The sequence below is a fragment of the Drosophila kikkawai genome, chromosome 2L, assembly GCF_030179895.1.
Source record: "Drosophila kikkawai strain 14028-0561.14 chromosome 2L, DkikHiC1v2, whole genome shotgun sequence".
NCBI lineage: Eukaryota > Metazoa > Arthropoda > Insecta > Diptera > Drosophilidae > Drosophila > Drosophila kikkawai.
Window position 1 is genome coordinate 27174268 of NC_091728.1, and position 18612 is coordinate 27192879.

At 35.9% G+C, this 18612-nt stretch overlaps 1 protein-coding gene across 2 annotated transcripts in view; it reads left to right on the forward strand.

Moving 5' to 3' along the window:
- Positions 1–18612, forward strand: part of LOC138927918 (uncharacterized) — an 81044-nt gene that overhangs the window by 15424 nt on the left and 47008 nt on the right. The window lies entirely within an intron of this gene.

Below are 18612 nucleotides of genomic sequence, written 5' to 3' on the forward strand. Positions count from 1 at the left end.
AGCCTAAAATTTTTAGGAGAAGATAGGAATAAGGTCAGCTCTATGAATTTTTATGCGTATCGATTGATGATGTTTCAACAGTACTGTTTCGACATGTACGTCAAAGTAGAAACGGAACGTCTCAATTTAATTTGTTTTAATCAGTCGAAGTTGGGGCGAGATAAAGTTCGCTGGGTCCGCTAGTAGAATTATAATTCTATAATATTATGCTGAGATTAAGGTACATTGAAGTAGCTACTGCTAAAAACAATATTAGACTTAATTAATTAATTAATAATTAATAATTAATTCTATCATGATTATGAAAATCCAAAGAGTCGAATATTGTTTTTAGCAGTTGGTACTTCAATGTAACTTAATCTCAGCATAATAATTATCTAAATAAATTATATTCTATAGCCTAGTACTCTGACGACAAAAATCCGCTGTAACATGTGTTATAGCAGAATCGCTATACATTTTGCTTGGTAACCAGTGTGACCAAAAAAATTAAGGAAAAGCCATAAATCGCGATGAAAATGTACCTTTTATGGCGTTTAAGGCTTTTCTTTGGTCACACTGGACAGCTGTTTGTAAACAAATTTAATAAATATGGCATTAAAAGCCCTTTGTGGGTTAAATCCCATATTATGGGCTTCGTCTTGACAGCCCTTATCAATGCCACTTTATTCATTCAACTTTCCCTCCATTAGGGGTGTAAAAATAAATGAAATGAATTATTGTTAAATCACGATATCAGCTGTTTATTCTCTACATCCGGTAATGCCATTCAATTTTCGCTGGTATCATTATTGTCGTCAGAGTTCCAGCAAAATCGACGAGGCAAAAAGTTCTTCTTCTTCCTTTTTTCACACAGTTTTTTGTTACAGCGGATTTTCGTCGTCAGAGTAGTAGGCTTATAATGCACATCCTACTGAAAATCGTTTTGCAGTCCCGAAATTTCTTATTTTGTACCGCATAAGAACGCATCTAATAGGGTTTTCTCACAGAGCGTCAAACCGCATCCACCGTCCGTTGAACAAACTGCCCATAAGGTTTTCCGAACTTTCTCATGTTGGACCGGCATCAAAGTGCATCTAAATTTAACGACCATTTGTTTGGCTATAGTTTTTCGGTGCAACTCTGATTTCTGTTTCTTAACATTGACCATTTACAACGAAAATGTAAACAAAGTTGGCGAGGAACAAATGAAATATGGAATTTAAAATGTGGGGCTACAAGCATGTCCAAAATAGTGGTTGGTGTTTTTCTGTATATTCTGGCCCCAAAATGTCAACTGCTACTATTTAATATAAACCGCCTACCTTTACTTTATTTTATAGATTTTGGAAGCCTATACTACCTCTACACCAGAGAACTGCAAGGGTGGCATTTTTTTGCACTCTACTCACACCCAACTAAATTCGGGTGCCGGTGCCACTCACCACTGCAACTGTTGCAAGTACTCTGTGAATTGAGCACCCGATCATTGCGGTACTTTTCGTCAGCGGGTGCCGATCACACTTGCACTCAAAAAGGGCACGAGAAAAACAACTATGCAAAAAGAGTGGCAAGAAAAAAATTGAACTTATTGACAGAAAATGAAATGAGTAACTTGGGCAACTTATAGTTACTATATCGATAATTCTGCTCAGCTGGGCATAGCGTGATTCTATTGGACAGTCAAGTTGAGGCGTTTTTGGCGAGATAAACGGATTTAAATGAAACGGCACCATGCATTGAGTGTTTTCATACTCAATAGTGCCAATTGTACAGTATTATCGTATAGGATAATCATGTAACGGTTGGGAACGCTGCCAGATAGTAAAATTTTCAGGTTCCAGGGGGGGGAGGGGGAATTTCCTAATTTCAACCGCCCTCCCACATCCACACCCCCCCCCCCCCCCACCGGGATCCACCACTGTGTTATTACCCTTAAAAATCCGTTCTTAAAATTTGTCTCTTGAACTTATGTATATCGATAATTTTCAATACATTTGAGTGTCTCGAATTTGACCAGGCCTGCTCCGGTAATCGAAAACGGCAAGAAAACGAGAAATTGGTGCTCCGGTAATCGAAAACGAAAGATTTTTTCGATTTGAAAAACGGGCACCTTTTTCTGGCCGGAATGAAAAGTAAATGACTTTTTTTCAGAGCTTGCAAATAACTGTCGACGGGGTTTTTCCTGTGCTCTCGTTGCGAGTAAAACCGAAAAAGATTATACTCTCTCGCTCTCGCTCAGAGCAAGGGAGTTTTGCTGTCTTCATTTCGGTTTTTTGTTGAACGCTTTTCGTTGAGCTCTTTTTGCTTCGGCCTTTCAATGAGCCGTGCGTAAAGAGCGGGACGCGAAACGTTCGCACACAGAGAGCCAGCAAAAGACCAAGTGACCGAACAGCTCAGCGCGAACGGTCTTCACCTTTGTTTGTTTTTTTTTTAATTTATTTATTTTTGTGAACAAGTGTCCATATAACAAAATGCTATTAAAAAGAAAAGAAAAGTTTTAGACAATGTTGTTTTTAAATCGCAACTAAACGTTTAACGATTTACTTGCCTATGCGTGTGAATGTATACCAATACATACGCAAGAGACTTTTGTTCACTGACCACGGTTCATGGGACAACCGAAACAAAGCAGAATAGAAAAAAACGAGTTCGCTCTGAACGCGCGCGAGCTGATTCCAAGAACTCATGAATGGGTGCTCTCTGAGTCTTTTCGTAAAGAGTGAGAGAGAGACAGATATATGCAGACAATTAGAAACGGTCGACAGTTTTTTGCAAGCTCTGCTTTTTTTATATGAAATCAGGTCCTATTTACAAAAGAAAAAAATTGTTTACTCAGTAGTTTATTGATGTTTATTCCACACCATAAGATCATTCTGGCAGGTAGTTATTTTATAAAAAATTTATTTCTGACCCCACCTCAGATTTGACAACAAAATAAGTTCACCCCAAAAAAGTTATCGCCAAGGCTGCCATATTGGTGGAACGAAACAGCCAGTTAAAAATACTTATAAAATATAAATGAATGCATTAATAACTTAAAAGGAGCGCCAAAATTGTTGTTTGTAAATAATGCTATTTAATTTGATTGCTTAAATGGTCAAAGTTGACCAAATAATTAATTGAGACCACCGGAATTAAAACTGTGAAAAATGTGGCAGCATCTAGTGCTTCACTCAATAATTTTTTGCCTTTCCCCTTCAAAATAAACAATTGTAAATATAAAAGGCAGTTCTTCACGTTGGTTGCTTTTTTCCAAAAGAACAAGTCAAGTGCTTGAGCAATAAGAAACGATGAGAAAACGAAACATTCCGATAGCTGAAATTTGTCGAAAACCGGAGCAGCTAAAAACGAAAACGGTTCGTTTTCGCCCAAAACGAAATCGAAAAAATTTTACGATTACCGGAGCAGGCCTGAATATACATACATATATAGAAAAATAAGAAAGCTAACTTCGTCACAACATAGTTTGTATACCCTTGCAGTTTGCTATTGGCTAATTAAGAATCGATCCATTCTGGTCAGATTAATTAAGGATTAAAAAAGGAAATATGTACATATATGTATGTATATGTATATAAAAGTTATACATTTATACATAGGATATTGTTATATATACATATATTTGGTTTTGAATAAAAAAGAAAGTTTAATCGTATAAAATAAAAACTATATTTAGCACTTAATATCTAATATAATAAACATTATCAGGCCTGCTCCGGTAATCGTAAAATTTTTTCGATTTCGTTTTGGGTGAAAACGAACCGTGTTCGTTTTTAGCTGCTCCGGTTTTCGGCAAAGTTCTGCTATCGGAATGTTTCGTTTTCTCATCGTTTCTCACTGCTCAAGCGGCTAACTTGTGTTTTTGGTAATAAACAAACAACGAAAAGTACTGCCTTTTATATTTACAATTGCCCTTTTTCTAAGCCAGAAAAGGGTAAAAAATGGTAAAGTTAAGCAAATCTAGGAACACACCGATCGAAAAAGGTAAACAATAAAAACGGTCGCCATTCGCGGCGTAAAACTATGAATTTCTGAATTCCACATCGATGTATTCACGCATAAATGAATGCGGAAACCATTCAATTTATGTTTTTAACCTGTAATGCCTAAAAATTTTTTAATTATTACCGAAAAAAAAAATATTTAAATTTACAGCGCAAGAACCTTGCCACCAAAAACATATTCAGGCCTGCTCCGGTAATCGTAAAATTTTTTCGATTTCGTTTTGGGCGAAAACGAACCGTTTTCGTTTTTAGCTGCTCCGGTTTTCGGCAAATTTCTGCTATCGGAATGTTTCGTTTTCTCATCGTTTCTCACTGCTCAAGCAGCTAACTTGGTAATAAGCAAACAACGTAAAGTACTGCCTATTATATTTACAATTGCCCTTTTTCTAAGCCAGAAAAAGGCAAAAAATTATCGAGTTAAGCAAATCTAGGCACCTGAGATGCTGCCACACTTTTCACAGTTTTAATTCCGCTGGTCTCAAATAATTATTTGGTTAATTTGGACCATTTAAGTAATAAAATTAAATAGCATTATTTATAAATAACCATTTTGGCGCTCCTTTAAAGTTATTAATGTATTCATTTATATTTTATAAGTATTTTTAACTGGTTGTTTCATTCCACCAACAATATGGCAACCTTGGCGATAACTTTTTGCGGGGAACTTATCGACCTATCGCCAAACCGAGAAAACTGGTTGAACACGGCAAAAATTTTGTTGTCAAATCTGAGGTGGGGTCAGAAATAAATTTTTTATAAATTATATACCTGCCAGAATGATCTTATGGTGGTGTGGAATAAACATCAATAGACCACTGAGGAAACTATTTTTTTCCTTTTATATATAAGATCTGATTTCATATAAAAAAAGCCATTTACTTTTCATTCCGGCCAGAAAAAGGTGCCCGTTTTTCAAATCGAAAAGATCTTTCGTTTTCGATTACCGGAGCACCAATTTCTCGTTTTCAAAAACGAAAACGAAAAAATCTTGCCGTTTTCGATTACCGGAGCAGGCCTGTATAAGTTAAAATGCTGAAAAACACACAAAACAAAGTTTCATTACATTTTATATTTACAGTTTGATAATTACAGTGTTAAACTCGCAGCTTTACATTTTTCTGACATCTTTCGGTAGTTTCTATGGTAGTGGTCCGATTTTTATATAATTAAATGATAAAGAATGGCCATATCTTAAAAATGAAAATATGTTGAAAAACAGTCAAATTATATTTAGTTTTCTAAATATTTGTCCGTTCCGGCCGGATCTGAGAGTATTCAGAAGACTATTACAAATACTACTTTGCGTCGAAACGGACAGACGAACGGAATAATATTCCATATATACTTTTTAGGGTCGGAAATGTCTCCTTCAGTGCGTTGCAAACTTCTGACTGAAATTATAATACCCTGCAAGGGTATACAAATTACGGAATGCTTCGACCTTTTTATTTGTTTTCATCGGTATGTTTTTGAGTAAAGAGTTTTTGAGAGAGAGAGTTAAAAACTGTTTTGGACGCAACAGCAAATGAGAAAGAGAGAGAGAGAGAGGTAGGGAGGGAGGGCCAAAATTCCATATCAGAAACTATTGCTTTACTTTTAGCCCTAGACGGTCATGCTACGTCGATTCGAAGACGCAAAATCACAAAAGACCGAAAAATGAAAAAAGGTAGTTTTTTATTTTTTGTTTTTAAGTACATATTCTTAATATGAGAATGAATTATTATTGTTAATTTTGAACAGTTAATATGATGAATTAAATGCTGTAAAAATTTGTTTACAATATTTGTTTTGTTTTTTAACAATTTTACTTATTTTAAAATTGGCGTCGTCGATTCGACGAAGCATAACCTTAACGTAGGAAAAATAAGCATGACCGTCTAGGGTTAAAATAGAAAACTTTCTTATAAACTCACATGATACAAAAATTATATATAAATTAACAACTAAAACACCAACCAAAAACTATATTATTATTAACAAGCGGGCCCGGAAATCTCGCTCCTAATTCTTATTTTATATAACCCCAGAGTGATAATAAAACGCATGTCAAAAATAAATTTGTAAGCTTCGTCGATGCTCTACTCTTTGCGCTTTATTTGCGTCCGTAAATGACAAGCGCTAGTTCGCCAAGTGAACCGATCAATGAACGGCAGTCGCATAACTCTTATGAATTGGAATGAAAACAGCCGACAAATAGCCTCAACACAACGCATGTAACGTCCAAGTTAAAAATTTGTCACTGTTATCGACTTTGCCTCTGTTACCGACCGTAATGCACCTGCTGTTATCATTTGGATATTCGTCATGTCCACTCATAGTGTAAGGCACAAAGGGGCTGGGAAAACAATTTTCTTGGATCTTTTGGATCGAAATTTCTGGCCATCTCGTGTTGCACGTGAATATGAGGAATAAATCCGGGAGTACGTAATTACCCAGGTACATCATAGCGCCAATTTGAGTAACTGGCAGAATGGTTAAATAACGACAACAAAGAATGGTCAAATTGATACGTTTCGTTTCTTCTTAACGTATATGTCAACACAATACTTTTTAAACAAACGGCGGTATCTCAAGAAATGATTCTCTAAATTCTGCCTCATCATTAATCCATATGCATAAAAATGTATTATATTATTCGTTTCTTCTCCTGAAATATTAATTTATACTTATTGTGGAGCAAAAAATAAAATGGCTTGTAAACAAAGCCTGTCTTCGGATTGACCATCTTTATATTAATTTGAAAGGCATCTTTTACATGACAGAACATCAACAGGTATTAAAGTGCTTCATGCTATGTGATTGATGAGTGTCGTACGCGCGCTGCGATTGTCCATTATCCCGACAATTAAGAATAATGTCCCGTGATCCCATGTTTCGCCAAAAATTACCACTGCAATTTCATTGACTGTGGAGCGTTGAACTGTAAGAATTGTAGTAGTAAGGATTGCTTAACACTGATTTAGTTAAATTGGCGAATCTAAAAAAAAACAAGAAAGGAAGCTAACTTCGGCACGCCGAAGTTTGTATACCCTTGCAGATTGGTTTTCATATTTATGTCATAAATTATAATGCCGAAAACAGACACTAAACTGAGTTACATACCTTTTTACCTATACTTATTATGTTTATAGTTTGACAGTTACAGTTATACATTCCCAACGTTACATTTTCTCTACATCTGCGGATCGCTTCTATGGCTGCTATATGATATAGTTGTCCGACTTTCATAAAATGTATACCAAAATTCTATAATAATAAGTAAAGCTCATATCTCAGAGTAGATGAAAATACGTTGAAAAACAACGAAGTTATAATTTTTTCTATTACTTTTCCTATCGTTCCTATGGCAGCTATAAGATATAGTCGTCCGATTTTCATAAAATTTTTACCAAAATTTTGAAATAATACCAGAAGCTCATGTGTCAAAGTAGATTAAAATACGTTGAAAAACAACGAAGTTATAATTTTTTCGATTAATTTCCCGATCGTTCCTATGGCAGCTATAAGATATAGTGGTCCGATTTTCATAAAATTTTTACCAAAATTCTGGAATAATATAAAAAGGCTATATCTCAAAAATGATGGAATAATATTGAAAAACAGCCAAGTTAAAATTTTTCTAAAAATTTATCGACCATTTGTATGGCAGCTATATGATATAGTCGTCCGATCCGGCCCGTTCCGACATATATAGCAGTGAGAGTATATAGAAGACTATATGCAAAGTTTCATTCAGATAGCTTTAAAACTGAGGGACTAGTTTGCGTAGAAACGGACAGACGGACGGACAGACGGACATGGCTAGATCGACTCGGCTTTTGATGCTGATCAAGAATATATATACTTTATAGGGTCGGAAACGTCTCCTTCACTGCGTTGCAAACTTCTGACTGAAATTATAATACCCTGCAAGGGTATAAAAATAGATCCATTTGTCGTTGGCATCACGAGTACGTATGTTATGTTTTTGTATTGTTACTGTATGTATAGTTAGTAATACTGTGAGTTTTTAACATCTGTTGAGGCCCTAAAGAATTTTCCCGAAAGTTTTTCAACATTTTTTAGCAACAAAAACAATAGCAGGGCAATATCAAACAATTGAAAAGCCCTAAATAATGATTATTTGTATTTTTCAAAGATAAGAATTTATGTGTTTTTCTACTATCATCAAAAATATATCAGGAATACATATTGTATATGTATATATAGATATATGTAGCTTACGTTAGTATGTACATATATATTTACATTTATATTTGACTTCAACAAACTTTCAAATTATGTATTATTCCCTGTGATGTAAAAATTAAAATAAAATGGACCAAACACACCATTTACAAGTGGTATAAAAAAATATTTTTAATTTTACAAATATGTTCAAAGTCTTATCGTCTAATTTAAATAAATAAAATTTGTTTTAAATTGAAATAATTGAAATAGACAGATTGCAAATAAAATATGAATATAAAAAAAATACTTACTCAAAACTACTATTATAATTAATGTAGCCTTAAAAATTTCTATAAGTATTTTGAGTTTTAAAACGTTTTCATTTTGCATAATAAACAAAGTATCTTACTGGGTTGTTAAAAGCTTACGAAAATGGCTGCGATTTACTGAATGTATGCATGTATTTATATTGCTATTATGTCATTTAGTTGATTTCGGAGCTAACTGCTTCTCCTAAGCTGAAACAATGGTATTACACAAATAATACATTATGCCGTAATTGCCATAAGTCTTTGTTTCCCGTTTTTTTGTTTCCCTTAGTGTATATTACTTAACATGTTGTTGCTATCCCATGCACCTGACATCTCATTCCGTTTTGATCCATACATACATTTGCTAAAATGACAGCACTGATAAAGTATACATTCATGTATACATGTATCAGTTTCTAACACTTTAATTTTTTTAAGCGCAACACTTTATTTTGTGATACTTAGGTCCATATAAAAATACGCCTTGGAAATTACTTAATTTAAAAAACGTATAGACTGTACCTGGATTAATTCAGATTCTTGATCCCCAGCTACAAAATCTGAGCAGTATTCTTTTGTAAATAATTGGGTTATTTAAATTGCTGTTTTTGCATTGTGCAGCCGTTTGTTAAATTATATTTTATTTTGCACTTTAATTGTGTTGCACTGGAAGCCCTCTATGCATATGCAGCAACTGGTCTCTGAGGCCAGATTGCCGGAGAGTTCCAGGAAACAGTTGCTGCGACTACTTTTGCTCGCGACACTTCTGAATATGCAAAGCCGTTAACACACTTTCACCAAGGCAAACGTAATATTTCATTTGCTGATAATAAAGTGGAAACATATTCCGAGGCTGACCACCGAAATAAGGTTGATCAAGCTAGTCAACCACTAAAAAAATCATTCTCACTTTCAATAGCAATTTATTGATAACTTCTACTGGAGCTTTTCAGCCAAGCAATTAAACTTATTAACCAATTTACATTCTGTCAGATAAGACCACTAATCCAATAAGCATAAAAGCTTTTCACTTTTCTTTGGGACGGCGCCTCAGCGAAGTTTCTCCGCGGGTAAACTGAAACAAACTGAACGTTGACTGTGGTTTTTGGCGCTGCTTGGAGTCACAACAAGATACTGGTGTTACAGCAGTATGTGCACACAACACGAGCTCAACGGTTGTGATTGGTTTCAGTTACGTTTGGGTAACTTTGGCCAGACAATACTACATCTACTATTAGGTTTATTTCAGTTTCACTCTGAAATATTTCTAATAGGTGTTATTGCTAAATAGTTCCGACCTTGAAGAAACCTCATAATTTTCTTTAAAACTCGGGCGTGCGGTTTTTATAAGAAATAAACTCCGTACCGCCAGAGTTAAATCTTACATAATGTAAAATGTGTAGTTGTTAGTTTGTGCATGCGTCCCCATAAACTATTCTGGGGAAGAAAAAGAAAGTCTTGGAAAAAAAAATATTTTTTTCCATGGGACGTATTATTGCAGGGAGCGAACTTAATATGCTGTATAGTGTAATGAAAACAATTTGGATTAAAATCGAAACAAATATTTGTTGTATTAGTACATATCTGAATTTTCTATTGATTATCAAAAAACTTATTAAAATTATTAAAAACAAGAAAGGAAGCTAACTTCGGCACGTCGAAGTTTGTATACCCTTGCAGATTGGTTTTGATGTTTATATATTATAGATCATAATACTGAAAATACTCACAAAACAGAGTTTCATTACATTTTACCTATACTTATTATGTTTACAGTTTGACAGTTACAGTTTTACATTCCCAGCTTTACATTTTCTCTACATTTACGGATCGTTTATATGGCAGCTACATGATATAGTTGTCCGATTTTTATGAAATTTATACCAAAATTCTAGAATAATAAAATAAGCTTATATCTTAGAGTAGATAAAAATACGTTGAAAAACAACGAATCTATAATTTTTTTTCTATTAATTTCCCGATCGTTCCTATGGCAGCTATATGATATAGTCGTCCGATTTTCATAAAATTTTTACCGAAATTCTGAAATAATATAAAATGGACATATCTGAAAAATGGTGCAAAAATGTTGAAAAACAGCAAAGTTATAATTTTTTTCTAGAAATATATCGAACATTTGTATGGTAGCAATATGATATAGTCGTCCGATCCGGCCCGTTCCGACATATATAGCAGTGAGAGCATATAGAAGACTATATGCAAAGTTTCATTCAGATAGCTTTAAAACTGAGGGACTAGTTTGCGTAGAAACAGACAGACAGACAGACAGACAGACAGACGGACAGACAGACAGACGGACATGGCTAGATCGACTCGGCTGTTCATGCTGATCAAGAATATATATACTTTATAGGGTCGGAAACGTCTCCTTCACTGCGTTGCAAACTTCTGACTGAAATTATAATACCCTGCAAGGGTATAAAAAATTATAACTTCGTTGTTTTTCAACGTATTTTCTATCTATCTATCTATCTATCATCTACCCTGAGATATAGTCTTATTTTATTATTTCAGAATTTTGGTATAATTGATATAAATATATAATATACATATAAATGTAAAGCTGGGAATGCAAAACTGTAACTGTCAAACTGTATACATAATAAGTATAGGTAAAATGTAATAAAATAATATCTGCAAGGGTATACAAACTTCGGCGTGCCGAATTATAATAATAATTATTAATTAATTAATTAAATAATAAATAAATAAATAATAAATAAAATAAATTAAATAATAAAAATAGTTTAATTAATTATTAATTAATTAATTATTAATTAATTAAATTATTTTTATATTTAATTAATAATTAATTAATTAATTAAATATAGTTTGGTTTAATTAAAAAATTAATTAAATTAAATTATTTTTTATATTTAATTAATAATTAATTAATTAATTAAATATAAAAATAATTTAATTTAATTAATAATTATTAATTAAATATAAAAATAATTTAAATAAAAATAATTTAAATAATTTAAAATTAATTAATTAATTTTTTTTAAATTCAAAATGTAACCGCCACGCGCTGTAGTTAGTATATTTTTTGGTTTGTATGAAATTGTGTCGGTATTTTGGTATATGCTGAGTAGTTTTGGTTTATGCTGTTGCATTTCCGCAGACGCAGCTCGACGCAGCAGATGTAAGTTGATTTTGGTCCAGAATAGATCCACAAATGTCGACAGCGACCTTTTTGATTTTTGCAATGGCTTTTGTTCGAGGGGCGCTACTATGCGTCGTATACATGCACGACTCACTCCATAAGCAAAGCAGATTACACTAACAATTTTTTCTCCGCGTCTTCGTTGATCTCGGCAACAACACTTTCATAGGCTTCGCCGTTACCTCGCTTGTCCGAATGTAAATTATTGTTGGATCGTCGAAAAATTTACATCGCGAAAAATCTGTTGTATTTGGCGTTGCAGGCAAGATGTTTGATATTGCAGAAACTAATTTCATTTTTTGTGAAAATAGCTTTTGTGAGCCCCAATGCATTGTTTGCTTTAACGTATTAGTAAATAAAAGTATATAATAAAAATTTGTTTTTATATTTTATGTTTTGTTTACTTTTTTTAATAAAATGTATTTTTATTACTTTCGATATCTTAATTTGAATTTACTTTCATTTTTTTTCACTTCAGAAATTTGAAGTTAAAAAAAAACCGTTGGCGTAAATGTATTTGTGTTTTCATTTATGTGTATTGGTGAGTTGCTCTGTCATAAGCAACGTTTGGGCACCCCTGCTTTATAGAGTCGAAAATGTATCCTACACTGCGCTGCAAACTTCTGACTAAAATCAAGGTCAAAACGATTGTCAATGAAAAAATTATTTTTCTTTCTTTGAAAAATGTATGGTTTGTTTTCAATATATCGAAGAACCTGTTTTCAGTTTTGGCTGCCCAAGACAATAATCCAAGTAGTCGTTTTGAGTCGTCACCAACAGAGTGCACCCTCAAAATAAACGACAAGATTGTCCTCGTTGGAGCCAGAGAAGTTGGAGGAACACTTTACAAAGCAGCGATCGAGCCCATACTTCCAGAACGAAACGTCGATGTCAACGTCGCAACTTCAGGAACTTCAATTATCAGGAACTTCAATTATCTACCACGAGATGTGGGGACATCAGGACAAGAACCACATCAAGGACATGCTCAAAACAGAAATGGGCATTCAAGTCAAGCTTGAGAGTAGCTTTGCGAGCCTTGCATCAATGGAAAGGCGCATCGATTGGCATTTGGAACGAGGAATCCAGCGATGAAGCAAGGAGAACTGATGTCAGACGATGTTTGCGGCCCATTTGAGGATTCTTTCCAGAAGAAGAGGTATCTGGTAGTTTTTAAGGACCTGATTTCGTCAAGCAGAAATCAGAGGTCAAGGACGTGCTGCGACACATGGTTTCTCACGCCAAGCAACATGGGCACACAATTCGAGAATTCCTGAGCGGCAATGGAGGAGAATTCGACTGTGCAGGAGTGAGAGAAACTCTTCAGGAAGCTGGTTTACTTTTCGACTCACCGCTCCCTATACTCCAGAACAAAACGGTGGTGTCGAGAGAGAGAATCGAACGATAGTCGAAATGGCGAGAACTTTCAAGTATTCTAATCCAGAAATAAAATTTCCAGAAGCAATTTGGCCCGAGTTGGTCAGCACAGCAGTCTACGTTCTCAATAGGACGGGTAAATGTTCATTGAAGGGTCTGAGCCCTTACCAACTTTGGCTGGGAAAGAAACCAAGCATCAAACATCTTCGAATTGTAGGATCGACGTGCTACGTACACATTCCATGCCAAAAAAAGGAAGAAGATGGACGAAAAAGCTGAAAAGGGGTACTTGGTGGGTTACGACGGCGATGAGAGATATCGTATTTACTTACAAGAGAAGCAGAAAGTAGTCGTGTCGAGGGACGTAAAATTTCAAGAGAAAAATGCAATCAATGAGGTTGAGGGATCGTTTGAAGTTGAAGAGACCGGAGCATCTGGATGACTACGTAGCAGCTGCCGAGAATTTTGTGCTGGAGAGTCCAGATTCCTTCCATGAAGCCATCAACAGCAACGTCGAGTGGAAAAAGGCAATGGACAGGGAAATTTATTCCTTACATCAAAATGAAACTTGGAACTTGACAAGACTCCTCAGAAGATCGAAAGCACTTCCTTGCAAGTGGGTCTATCGAGTCAAAACCCACCACGACAAATACAAAGCTCGCTTGGTCATCGAAGGATTCCGAGGGCCGAGAGACGAGGGATTGATTACGACCAAACTTTTAGCTATGTTGCAGGAATGGAAACAATCCTCTCAGTGTTGAGCGTTGCAGCCAAAAATGATATTATTTTGGTCCAATTTGACGTCTCGACAGATTTTCTATACGGTGAATTGGATGACAAGGAGATTTACATTCAACAACCTGAGGGATACGAGCAAGGACAGGGGCTTGTTTGCAGATTGAAGAAGAGTCTCTACGGCCTTAAGCAAGGGCCGAGATGTTGGCAAGAACGCTTTGGAGGTTTCCTACGGAAACACAATTTCAAAGTCAGCGAGGCAGATCCATGTCTCTACATCAGGGAAAGAAATGGCAAAAAGATTCTACTCGTTGTTAACGTAGATGACGGACTCGCCGCAGCAACAGATACGCTAGATTTGGAAGAATTTTTGGACGAGTTAAAATCAGAGTTCAAAATTGTCTCAAGCTAGAGTGAGTGCTTCTTGGGACTCGAAATAAAGAAACAAGCATTTCTTCATCAGGGAAAGAATTGCTGAGGGAGAATTTGGGATCGAACAAATCCCGACTGAAGAACAACTCGCAGATATGATGACAAAGCCGATCCTCAATACTCGTCTCCGGATTCCGCAACAAGATTGGACTCTTCTGAAGGAGAAAAACACCATTTATTTTGCTTTATATAGAGTCATAAAATTTTCAAGTTTGTCAATTGAATTGTTATTTTTTGAATTCTCACAAGGGAAAGTGTTGAAGATAAATGTTTCAAATTCAAAAATACCCGCCAAGTTAGAGGGCGCTTTAAATATCATAAATAAACAAGATTTTGATTTCCAAGAAATATCGTTTATTTACTGGCCTAAATAACTAAATAAGTAAAAGTTATAATATCGGACACTGAAACGTACAGTTTGCCTAATTGTCGAATCCTGACCCGAAATCGGATAATAAAACGGGCAAACACTGGGACCTGTGCAAGTGCAGCAAATATCCCGCTAACGGACACTAAAGTGCACCGCACGCGTTAAAATTCTTGTTGTCAACGAAACTGCTAGAAATCGGTCTACGGTTCTTCTCCCTCCTTCTTTTGTCGCTTGCCTGTTTTTTGTTATTTCGCTGCAAATGAGCAAGAGGAAAATACTAAATTGAGGGAGAGGAGTTATTCTTGCATCATCTTTCAACTCTTTTGGTTTGAGGAATTTATACCGTCACGTCTCTTTTCCTTTTGACCGGCGAGTTTGCGCGGACGTCAGTGAACAGTTTTTTGCACGCGCACGTGACTAAAACGGTAAGTGTTAAATTTAAATGTATTAATCAGGCCTGCTCCGGTAATCGTAAAATTTTTTCGGTTTCGTTTTTAGCTGCTCCGGTTTTCGCCAAATTTCTGCTATCGTTTTGCTATCGGAATGTTTCGTTTTCTCATCGCTTCTTTCGCTCAAACAGCTGATTTGTGATTTTGGTCAAAAGTAAACAAATTTAAAAAAATGCCTTTTATATGTTTAATTTCGTGTGTAGAAGCCAGGAGGAGGCAGAAATTGCTGCAATTAAGCATCTAAGGCATCTAAGATGCAACATCTTTGGTCGAAGAGCCAAAGTCATTCAAGGCGCTGCAAAGTTTAGCCTACTTATATATAAAAATGAATTTAACTTAAAACAGCTGGTTTTCACAAGAGCGGGCTCCCACATTTTTTACAGTTTTAGTTCCGGTGGTCTCAATTAATTATTTGGTCAATTTTAACCATTTAATCATTTGCGAAAGTGATTTATTAAAACTCAGTGCCGAACAGTTACATTTGGAGTATTTGTATTTGTTGGAGCAGTAGATTATTAGTATATTGTTGTTGAAATTTACATGAAGAAAAAATAGAACTAAAACGTAAACAATGTAAAACAAACAATGTAAAAGTGCAAGCGATAGCACTCAGCCGAGCTGAATAGCCGAAACGCATAGCTTTCATAGCGAGGCAATTCGGACGCTGCTTGTGTAAAAAGAGTAGCCGATTAACCTTTGGAACTGCTGGCTGCGCCAGCGCAATAAAACTTTCGTGCGACTGCAGTTCTTTTCGTCTTCTTTTCTTTGCCTTCGAGTGGAAATTCCCCAGCTAGGCCGCTAGTTGCTAGTCGCCTTTTTTATTCGAATTTTTTGTCCGGAAAACCCTCACGGATTTACATGTTGGCGCCCGAGACAGGGACTACGACTTGGAAGCACTCCACGTTACGTATGTTTGTGTGCAATTATCTGGCTGTAATTCTTGGCACTTTGTATATTGGAAAACCAATTAAAACCAACATATAAAACCTCCAAATAAACAAATAAAAAGTGTACAACCTTTAAATTTTTTTGAATTTAATCCCCGTATGGGATCCACTTAAATATTTTCGGACAGTTTATTTGTCAAATAAAATTCAACTTGGTGTTTAATTTCGGCGTTGGTTTTTGGCATTATTAACCCTTATATAACCCAAATAAAATTTGGTGTGCTTGTGAATTTATATTAATAAAATTTAATATTGGGGTATCGGCGAAATTGTATCAAGTGAATAATAATTACGGAATCATTTGCGAAAGTGCCAATCATTTACATTTGGAGCATTTTTATTAATTCCCAATCAATTTCAAAATGGCTGAAAGAGATTCAGCTGCAAAGTCAAATGCAAAACTTTTGATGGCTATGCAGAAACACGATATGGTTCTGAGTGACATCGAGCGAATGAAAAAGGGGATTTGAGGAAAGAACTATTTCATTCGACAAAATTCAAATGGAATATCGAATGCAACTTCTCGAATCGTACTGTAAAAAACTAATGGATATCCAGGTAGACATTGATATACTATACCCAGAAAATGATCTGAGAGCGTCGGTTGAGGATGCGTGTATTATTACAAAGGCATTGTATCGCTCCGCAATGGGAGAAGTCGAACCTCAGAGACTTAGTCAAGGGGATTTCAGTGGTTATCGTCATTCATCGCAATTACCAAAAATGAATCTGCCGAAGTTTAGTGGAAAACATTCAGACTACAAAAATTTTATAAGTCTATTCGAGAGTTTAGTTCATAACGATCCATCCCTTACAAAGGTAGAAAAGTTCAACCATTTGCTTACATGTCTAACAGGTGATGCATTAGGAACTGTAAAGGCGTTTCAAATTTCCGAGTTAAATTATGAGAAAGCATTGGCTAGCTTGAAAAACGTGTACGACAATAAATGTTTGATTTTCTTCGACACGATTTCTCAGTTGTTTGACCTTCCCCAGGTATCGAAACCCTCTGCATCAGGCTTGAGGTCTTTTGTTGATGAAATATCGGCTCTGCATGCATCATTGCAGTCGTTGGGTAGTAAACAGGAGATCAACAATGCAATTTTTATTCACATAGCTATGTCCAAAAATACGACAAAATCCCGATTTGAGGAGCAGCTAGATTACAATAAGTTGCCAACATGGACTGATTGTGCGTTTCAGTTGAATCGGCGATACCTGCATTTAGCTGCTGAGGAATCAACTAAAAGTAAAGGGAAGCCTAGCCAAGGTTCGAATAAGGGATACTCAAAATCGTCATTCTCATGCACAAAAGCAGATCACAAACCAGATTTGAAATGTCAATATTGCTCAGCGACGAATCATAATTTAGGTAGTTGCCAAGCCTTTATGGCTCTGTCCGTGATTCAGCGTTTTGATTTTACGAAACATAATCGGCTGTGCATAAATTGTTTAAATCCTGGTCATCCAGTTAAAAAATGCATCTGCTCTAAGCCTCATAACACACTTCTTCACAGATATGGGGTAGAGCAGCAACCTGTAGCTTCGGGGTCAGGTTCTCAAGTGCAGTCACAGTCGTTTCCTGTAGCATTTGATCATTCAAATCAAGCCCACTCATGTCATGTTGCAAGTAGCGACCAAGTGATTCTTGCCACTGCTGTCGTTAAGGTCCGGGATAGATTCGGACAGTTTCAATTAGCACGAGCTCTTTTAGATTCCGGGTCGCAAATAAACTTTATGGCCGAAGATTTGGCACAACGTTTGCGGTTACATAGGGAGGAGCCTTATTTGAATATTACTACGGTCGGGAAGAACGATTCGGTAGTGCGGCACAAGGTTCACAGGTCAATTCACTCTCGCGTCAACGCTCATAGTTTCACGACCGATTTTTTGGTGTTAAGGTCAATTTCATCATATCAGCCTGATTATGAAGTTAATTATGCCCAATGGAAGATTCCAGCAAACATTGAATTGGCAGACCCGCGTTTTCACAAGCCCGCAAAAGTGGATTTGCTGATAGGCGCAGAATCCTTTTTTGAACTTCTAAGCGCAGGCCAGATAAAATTGGGTTCCGAACATCCGTCCATTCAAAAAACATTATTATGATGGATTGTGTCGGGGAAAATACACTCAACGCTTAGCGAGTCAAGCTCAACTAGGCAACGTCACTGTCAGTGAAAATATAAGTTCTCTCGACTCTCTGGTGGAACGATTTTGGGAATTGGAACAAGTCCCAGAGAGATCGAAGGCTGTTTACACAGCTGAACAAGTTGCTTGCGAGAAGCATTTCCAGAACACAGTAAAAAGACTTTCTCCAGGTCGTTTTGAAGTGAAGCTGCCATTTAAGACAAATCCAAGTGTTCCAGGCTTATCCTTCGAAACGGCAAGAAGCAGATTTCTTTCGTTGGAGCGCAGACTTGCGAATAATTGCGAGTTGCAAGACATGTATCACGAGTTTATGAGAGAGAATCTTAGCCTTGGGCATATGTCACTGCTTCCAACGCCTCCTCCAGGATAACACTATTATATTCCACATCAATGTGTCCTGAGACCTGATAGTAGCACCACAAAGTTGCGAGTTGTTTTTGATGCGACAAGTAAAACGTCAACCTCGATCTCATTAAATGAGACTCTAATAGTGGGTGCAA